The sequence below is a fragment of the Lepus europaeus genome, chromosome 13 (assembly GCF_033115175.1).
Source record: "Lepus europaeus isolate LE1 chromosome 13, mLepTim1.pri, whole genome shotgun sequence".
NCBI lineage: Eukaryota > Metazoa > Chordata > Mammalia > Lagomorpha > Leporidae > Lepus > Lepus europaeus.
The window spans coordinates 60089364-60097912 of record NC_084839.1 but is presented as its reverse complement, the minus strand read 5'-3'; the positions used below and the strand labels follow the sequence as shown (position 1 = coordinate 60097912).

The following is an 8549-nucleotide window of genomic DNA, read 5'->3' as shown; positions in this document are numbered from 1 at the left end:
CTGCATCCGCATGGGAAACCAGGAAGAAACTCCGGCCATAACGGACATTTGGGGAGTGAACCAACAGAAGGAAGACCTTTCTCTCTATCTGTCTGTCTGTCTCTCTCTCTCTCTCACTGTCTACTGTCTATAACTCTACCTGTCAAATTTTTAAAAAATGATATGGAAAAAAAGACAATGATCATATGACTTTTAATATTTTTAAACTGTAACATACAAGCTTTATTTAACAAAAGCAACAGGGAAAGTCAAACAGGCACTTGCATCTAGAGTAAAACTTACTAGAGGAAATTTTCTCTTCAACCCTCTACAGTAACCTACTCACTGTTGCACTCAACCGAGCTCTGCTGCTATGGCGAATACAGCTCACGCCCGGGTGTGGATGAGTGACTTGCACATTTCTCAAGTATTCACTGACCGCTACCTTATATACACAAATGCATTAAATTTGAAAAAGGATTGGTGATCTCCAGACACACTTCATTTTTGTCCGTCTTTTGGAAGAGGTCGTCTCAGGAGAAGGACATGCAGCTCCGGCTCCTGAATCAGGCAGGAAATGATCCTAGACTGCGGGACACAGGTCTCCCCCCTCCTCCTCGGATGGCAGGTGGGTTCTGAGTATCTCCTTGGAGGGTTCCTTGGATAACACGACATGCCCGTCCTCGTAGTGCTCATCCAAGTACTTGTCTGAGTCTTAAGTCTGCTTGTGAGCCATCCTGCTGCTGCGTGGCGGACGGGGAGAAAACCAGAGTGCGAAGAGTGGGTACAGCAACTGTACATCCACATCCGACCAAGGCAATGACTCGCCTGAGACCTAAACCGTATGATCTTTATAAAAGGCAACTTTATTAAAGAAAAGATTTATTTATTTAAAAGGCAGAATGGGGAGGGGGCGAGAAGAGCTTCCATCCACTGGCTCACTTCCCAAATGGGAGCAATAGCCAGGTCTGAGTCAAACCAAAGCCAGGACCCAGGAGCTCCATCCTGGTCTCTCGCCTGAATAGCAGGGACCCCAACTTGGGTCATCCTCCGCTGCTCTCCCCACCAGGCACGTCAGCAGGGAGCTAGATTGAAGCAGAGCAGCTAGGACTCGAACCAGCACTCTGGCATGGGAGGCTGATGTCGCAAGCAGCAGCTTAACCTACTATGCCACCACTTTCTTTATTTGATCAATTGGTGAGGCAAATAGCTGATTAATTATTTAGAATTTTAATATAAAATGGGGATTTTAATTTGTTTCCTAAATTTGTAGCAGTCAAATTCATTCCCGTTTGATGCCTGCATGTTCACAAATGGAGAATATATAATAATACATCACATATATGCTGGTTCTGCCCTTAATGGACATGCATGACTCTTTAAAATCATTCTTCCTGGGAGTTCTGTGTGAAAGAGTGGTTCTTCTGTCTCAAACCACTTAACAAGAATTAACAAGAACGGTAAGAATGCCAAGGGTGATATTTGTAACAAGTGTCGGGTTCATGGTAACACCTACTAGGGTCCTCACAAAATGTAGAAAGGGAAAGAGTAGAACTGGGTTGTGGTCCACTATCCGACCATATTTGTTTTATTTGGAACACAAATGGCTTTCCCTGGCCTCCTCTTTCAACATATGAAAAATTAGAACAAAAGATTTTTTTCTTTCCAGCAAATTGAATTTCTGGAAATACATCAGTTAAATTCCCAATTGTTGGAATACTGCTGGCCCCAGTTAAAACATAATACTTATGGTGTTCAGTTTTCATCCACATCAGGAAACAATGGGTAATGAAAACCAATGTCAAAGGGAAAAAGAAACATAAGAAAAAAGTTCCATCCAGATGAAGCCAAATAATCTGGTCTTTGGTCAGTTTCATTTAGGGCCAGTGGCCTTCCCACACACCTTTCTTTCCATTCCCTTTTGCAGGGCATCACTGCTCAGGGGGCCAGGAAGTGAGGAGTCTGTGTGGAAAGCATAGAAAAGGAAGACCGCTCCACATTCATGCTGAGGAAACTACAAGAAGGCTACGACTGCTGCTGATCTTCTGTCCTAACAAGAGAAGTCTTATTTCCCAAGGCTCTTCCTTAGAAAAGAAATGAGGAAGAAAGGAAGGGAGGAAGGGAGGGAAATAGAGAGGAAGGGAGAGAGGGAGGGGAAGAAGTAGAAAGAGCATCTCAACCTGACGCCAACTTCCTGAAGCCCTGCTGCTGGCCTCTGCATTTGCCCTGCCCCAGTAGATGACTCCCTCAGACTCGCCCGGAGGAGGCAGCGCAAGGCTAAAAGTGACCCAGCACTTTGGGCAACGAGCACTGGGTCAGACTACATTCTCCTGTCCTAGCAGCCGCCTCACTGTGGCACAGCATTATCTGAAATCACTCCCGGAGCAGGCATGGGGCAGACACGAGTCTCCTTGGCTTGAAAGCACTTTGAGAGAATAACTGTTTATAGGAACGAATGGTCCCAGCCACTGGGGTCTCGAAACTGGACCGCGGTTCACAAAGCAGACATTAGGATTCCAAAGCCCGCGTTCTGTAGAAGCAGGACTTCAACAGGTTGGGGAGCGTCTCAGTTGTTTACCTCTGTGCTTCAGTTGCCAAGGGTAGTGCATTTCCTAGGCCGCATGGGCCCCAGGGAAAGAAGTCCAGGCTCCAGGTTGCCACCTGGTTTCCCGAGGTGCCAGTGCTCATGGGGTAGAGAGGCTGCCTGGGACCTGAGCTCTGCGCCCCGTAGAGAGGCAGGCCTTGGGAAGCACAGCCCTGCTGGTTTCAGCTCTACAGTTCCATGTGATGAACCTGTGACCAGGCCTGGCCAAACCAACTGGCAACTGGGGAGGGTCCGGTGTTGACTTTTTTTTTTTTTTTTGGTAAATATTTAGTTACTTATTTGAAAGACAGAGTTAGAGAGAGAGAGAGAGAGAGAGAAACTTCCTTTTGCTGGTTCACTCCCCAAATGGTTGCAATGACCAGGCTGGGCAGGGCCAAATCCACAAGCCCAGAGCTTCTTCCAGGTCTCCCAGGTGGGTACAGGGGCCCAAGCACTTGGGCCATCCTTGGCTGCTTTCCCAGGTGCATCAGCAGGGAGCTGGATTGAAAATGGAGCAACTGGGACACGAACAAGTGCCCATTCAGCATGCCGGCATCACAGGTCATGGCTTAATCCACTCTGCCACAGCACCGGCCTCCAGCGTGGACCCTTAAACCCTTGTTGGGAGCCTAAGCCCAAAGCTCCCACTTAGGGTGAGTTCCCTATTTCATAAAGGAGTTTCAGAGGATTTTTTTGGTTGGTTGGTTGATTTTTGCCTTCTGCTTTAGCCCTGGGCACTGTCCTCAGAGACCAGGTCTTGTCCCTTGCATGTCCTAGGTTGCTGAGCTGGGCGGGCAGGTTCTTTCTGGCATGCAGCAGGCATTCAGGTGCTCTTTTTGTGACAATATTTGCAGGTAAACACAGGCATCTTATTCAAACAGGAAATGTACATTTTTCACATTCTTCAGCCAGAGCTAAAGAGGATGCCAGAAAAGCAGGAGTGCAGACCAGGAATCTGTGGCGAGTGAGCTTTCTCCTGGGCCTTGGGTTACTCCTCACTGGTAAGGGCTTGAAAGGTCTGCAGTGCATCAGGGTTCTTATGGGATGGACCAGATCCGGTTTCAAAGAGTCCAGGTAGCAGAGAACTAATCAAGGGGGAAAGAGGAGAACCCAGAGCGTGGGCTCCAGAAAGCGGAGCACTGTGACAGGGACTGCTGCCAGTGACAGGTGAGACGGGGAAGGGGTCTGCGGGAGAGGGACACAGGCGGGCAGGCCGGGTGAGCTTGTTCACTTTAAGAAGGGAGATTTCTGGCCTGGTCCCGTGCTACTGGGGAGGGTCCAGACGTGGGGGAAGCAGAAGAGAAAGGAATAATGGAGACAGCAACGTCTCAACAGAGTTTAGATCCAGAACAGCAGAGGAGGCTTTGGGCAGGAGAGAATACAGCTTTTCCTTTGAAAATAGAGGGAAGAGGGGCCGGCGCTGTGGTATAGCAGGTAAAGCAGCCGCTTGCAGTGCCAGCATCCAATATGGGTGCCGGTTCAAGTCCTGGCTGCTCCACTTCCAATCCAGCTCTCTGCTATGGCCTAGGAAAGCAACGGAAGATGGCCCAAGTCCTTGGGCCCCTGCACCTGTGTACAGGGAGACACAGCGGAAGCTCCTGGATCCTGGCTTTGGATCAGCGCAGTTCCAGCTGTTGCAGCCAATTAGGGAGTGAACCAATGGATGGAAGACCTCTCTGTCTCTACCTCTCCTTCTCTCTCTGCGGAACTCTGACTTTCAAATAAATAAATAAATCTTTTAGAAAGAAAGGGAAAGAGAGAAAGGGAGGAAGGGAGGAAGGAAGGAAGAAAGAAAGAAAATAGAGGGAAGAAGGGCTCGATATTTTGGTGCAGCAGGTTAAGACACTCCCTGCCCAGCTTCAAGTCCTGGCTGCTCCATTTCCAATCCAGCTCCCTGCTAATGCACCTGGGAAAGCAGCAGAAGATATACCTGGGCCCCTGCCACCTATCAGGCTCCTGGCTTCAGCGTGGCCCAGCTCCAGCAGTTGTGGCCATTTGGGGAATGAACCAGCAGATGGGAGATTTCTCTGTGTGTGTGTGTCTCTCCCTTTCTCTATGTATCTCTGCCTTTCACATAAATAAATAAATCCTTTAAAAAGAAAGAAAATAGAGGGAATGGCTGGAAAATGAGTGTGGCTGTGGGAGACCCTGCGGTTCTGAGGGCAGGAGTTGAAGCAGTTCATGAAACAGAAGCTGCTATGGGCTGAATGTCCTGCCACCCCCGCCCACGTGCCTAAGTTGAAACTTTATTTCACAACCTGATGATCTTCGGAGGTGGGACCTTTGGGAGGTGCTCAGGCTTTGGTGAGATCATAGAGTGGTGCCCAGTGATGGCACCGGGGCTCTTAGAAGGAGACAAAGACTCCAGAGCCCTCTCCTACCCTGCCACGTGAGGACTCAGCCCGGAAGAGAGCCCTCGCCCGGAAACGGGCCTTTGATCTTGGACTTCTCAGCATCCAGAAAAGGGGAAATAAATATCTGTCGCTTAAGCCACCCAGTCTGCGGCATTTTGTGACAGTAGCTGTAAAACTAAGAAGGCCTTGTCACCTGTAGAGACAATGTGATGGTTGGGAGGGGACAGACGTGAAGGTCTAGGGTGGCAACGGGGCGAAAGCAGGCAGGAGGACAAGACGCTGATCGGGGCTGTGATGGGATCGCCACACTGAGGACCCAGCTGAGGACAGAGGCCCAGATTGTTCAGAAGCCAGGCTTCACGAGTGTGAGCTCCTCTGGCCACTGCCAGGAAGCCTTGCCTGGGAAGGAAGAAGGAAAATGGTTGGGTTGATACAAGTTTGCAAGACTCTCACAGCAAAGGGAAGGGGACAAACAGGTAGAGGCTACTGGGGAGAAAGTGACAGAAGATACACACATGTACAGCCATGCACATGGATGTAACTGTGAATTATACCTGTATGAATGCACATTGTGTGTGATCATACAGAGACGTGTCTGTTAGATGCTTCACAGAGGTAGAACAGGCCTGGGCTACTAAATTTTCAGACAAGATTCTATTCAAAGGCTTCTAGAGGATCAGTTTGTTTTTTGGAAAGAACTAGAGATAGGTATGGCACTTAGAAGGCTGATGTAATGGTCCAGGTCAAAATCACCAAATATACAGAATGCAAGCTGCAGCTTCCCACCTGCACCCACCACTGTTTTGTTTTGTTTTTTTAAAGACTTATTTATTTATTTGAAAGTCAGGGTTACACAAAGAAGGAGAGGCAGAGTGAGACGGGTCTTCCATCTGCTGGTTCACTCCCCAGATGGCCTCAATGGCCAGAGCTGGGCTGATCCATAGCCAGGAGTCAGGAGCTTCCTCTGGGTCTCCCATGCGGGTGCAGGGGCCTGAGGACTTAGACCATCTTCCACTGCTCTCCCAGGCCATAGCAGAGAGCTGGATCAGAAGTGGAGCAGCCAGGACTCTGGCTCTGCAGGCAGCGACTTTACCTGCTATGCCACAGCACCGGCCCCACCCATCATTATTAATGGATAACCACACTCTCCTTCTGAACTCAAAATCCTTCTCTACAGGGGGTTCCAGTAGCCATCACCAGTGACTGGGAATTGCCCCATGATATGGAAACCGTGTCCAGTTCCAGTCCAGAGGAAAGATAAGCCTGGGCAAACAGAGGGGGTGAAATGATGGCAACACGGAGCCCACTGTGGAGGAAGAAAAAGAAGACCTCAGAGCCAGCCTCAGTTCGCGGGTCCTGAGAACCCTGGGAGAAGCACGAGCAGCGCCGGGAACAGCTCCAGAACTCAGAGTTGCTCTGGGGCACACAGGTAAGGCCAGTGTCTACTGGCGCTCCAGAGCGCAGCAGGACTGTCCCTCGGAGTCCCTGGGGGAAGCCTCCAGCTAGCTAGCCTTGGCTGGCTTCTGAAAGTGCAGAAGGAGGCAAACCACAGATCTCATGACTCAGTGATCTTCCCCGTGGAGACAGATGAGTGTTTCTCTCCTGGCCTGGTGGGAGCCCGGGGGAGGCCAGAGTTAATTCCCTTTAGTCACCCTGGGTCACAGTGTCCTAAAAGCTGGGCCAGCCCAAGGCTACTAGGAAACAAAAGCAACCTTGGGCCCATCTCTGAGAACCGCCCTCACTTGTCAGAACTCCTTTGCTCTTGGTGAGCAGCTTCAGGCGGCAGGAAGCCTGTTTCCTTCCTCTCTGCTGGAACTCCGCGGGTTTTGGCCTTTGTTTTCGTCAGTCATTGATCTCTGATGGTACCATATGGGCAACAGGATGACAGTGACAGAGGCTGAGGCGTCCCACTAAGCCCAGTGGTGCTAACAGATCAGACATTCACAGGAAGAGTTAGCAGTGTTAATCCCTGACTCGTCACCATAACTTCCTCTAGACTATTATTAATGTGAATAAGTCGTCTGTCTGCAAGTCACCCTGGTCTCCAGCTGTTTGGGATGTTGCATGTTGTTACAGAATGAAACCGGTTCAGTGTGAGAGACTCAGGCCTGGGTTTTGCAGTTTGTCTCTTGGTTCATGATTGCTTGTTGTTTCTCCTTATGCTTTTATCAGAAAAACAAAGACCTGGAGATGGAGCGAAACCTCTCCAAGTTCAATGATCTTAAAGGGAGTAGGATTTAACTGAAATATACAGATCTATAAAACCACAGGCTCATTCAAAGGGTTGACCAAGAAACTGAGAGAGAGATTTGTGCCAGCAGGGCAGAAGGAGAGAAGGCGTGAGAGACAAGCAGCCTCGCGTGGGCAGGTGGAGGTGTGACTTGAATTCCTAGGAGTTATGCATCTGGCGGGTTTGAAGTCTGAGTAACACCTGGTGCGAATTACCCACCGTCCTGGCATTTCCTCAGGCCTAAACTGCATAGGCATCAAGCCTGCCACACTTTTTTTGGCATCCCACCCTAATTAGTAGAAGATTAAGTGCTTCTGATTAAGTGGCAGAATCTCTTGAGGTATAGTCTCTTAGGGCCAGGACCTGAAAGTTAGCAGCATCCATGTGACTTCAGCTAGCAGTGGGGATTCTGTGATGGATTTAAAAACAAGTCAGCTTTCCAGATCTATGCAAAAGGTACCACAGCTGTAGGCCACATTCAAACAGGGTTTCAATGGCTACTCCTGAGGTGCCCAATTCTGCTTCCTCACAGTTTGGTAAAAGGATCTCTCCTCAGGGGACAGGCATTTATCGAGCACCTACTGATGAACAGGAAAGATTTGTGGACTGAGACAAGCTGACTACGGGGAGTTCACAGCCTGGTTAGGGAGATAGCATAAACCTACCTTGGGGAGCAGGTACCTCTGATCCACAATTACTTAAGATCATACAAGACTAGCTAGAAGGAAATCTGTGAAGTCCAGAATAAAAAAAAAAAAAAATTCTAAGGACATGAGCTATGAACTGATTCTAAAAGCAAAATAATGGGTTGTTTTCGCTTTGAAAATAGCTTTACAGTTTTAAATTACAAAAGAAATAAATGTTATGTAGGTGCTGTGGCACAGCAGGTTAAGCCACCGCTTATGGGGTGCCTGCATCCTTTATCAGAGTGCCTGCGATGGAGTCCCACCTCCACTTCTGATCCAGCTTCCTGCTAATGTGCATCCGGGAAGCAGCAGGTGATGGCCCAAGTACTTGGGTTCCTGGCTCCCACATGGGAGACCTGGATGAAGTTACTGGCTCCTGGCTTCAGCCTGGCGCAGTCCTGCTTGTTGTGAGAATTTGGGGAGTAAACTATGAACAGAAGATCTCTTTGTCTCTTTTTCTCCCTCTCTCATTGTCACTGTACTTTCCAAATAAATAAATAAAACTTTTTAAAAACAGTTTATTATAGAAAATTAGGAAGTGTGGATTATAAAACAACATCTAATTCCTATTTCCTACCAGGGAAAAGAAACTGCTGGGGCATCACCCTGCACTCCAGGGCCCTTCTTTTTCTGTCCCCACCCCCAACCCCACCCCACCTCTCTTTCCCTCTCTGTAGTCTGATTTACTTCACATCCATAAATTGTCCTCTTGAGAG

The 8549-nt window shown here is 48.8% G+C and overlaps 1 pseudogene; it reads right to left on the bottom strand.

The window, feature by feature from the left end:
• Positions 1-480: 480 nt before the first annotated feature.
• Positions 481-715, bottom strand: LOC133772216 (cyclin-dependent kinases regulatory subunit 2-like; annotated as a pseudogene).
• Positions 716-8549: the final 7834 nt, after the last annotated feature.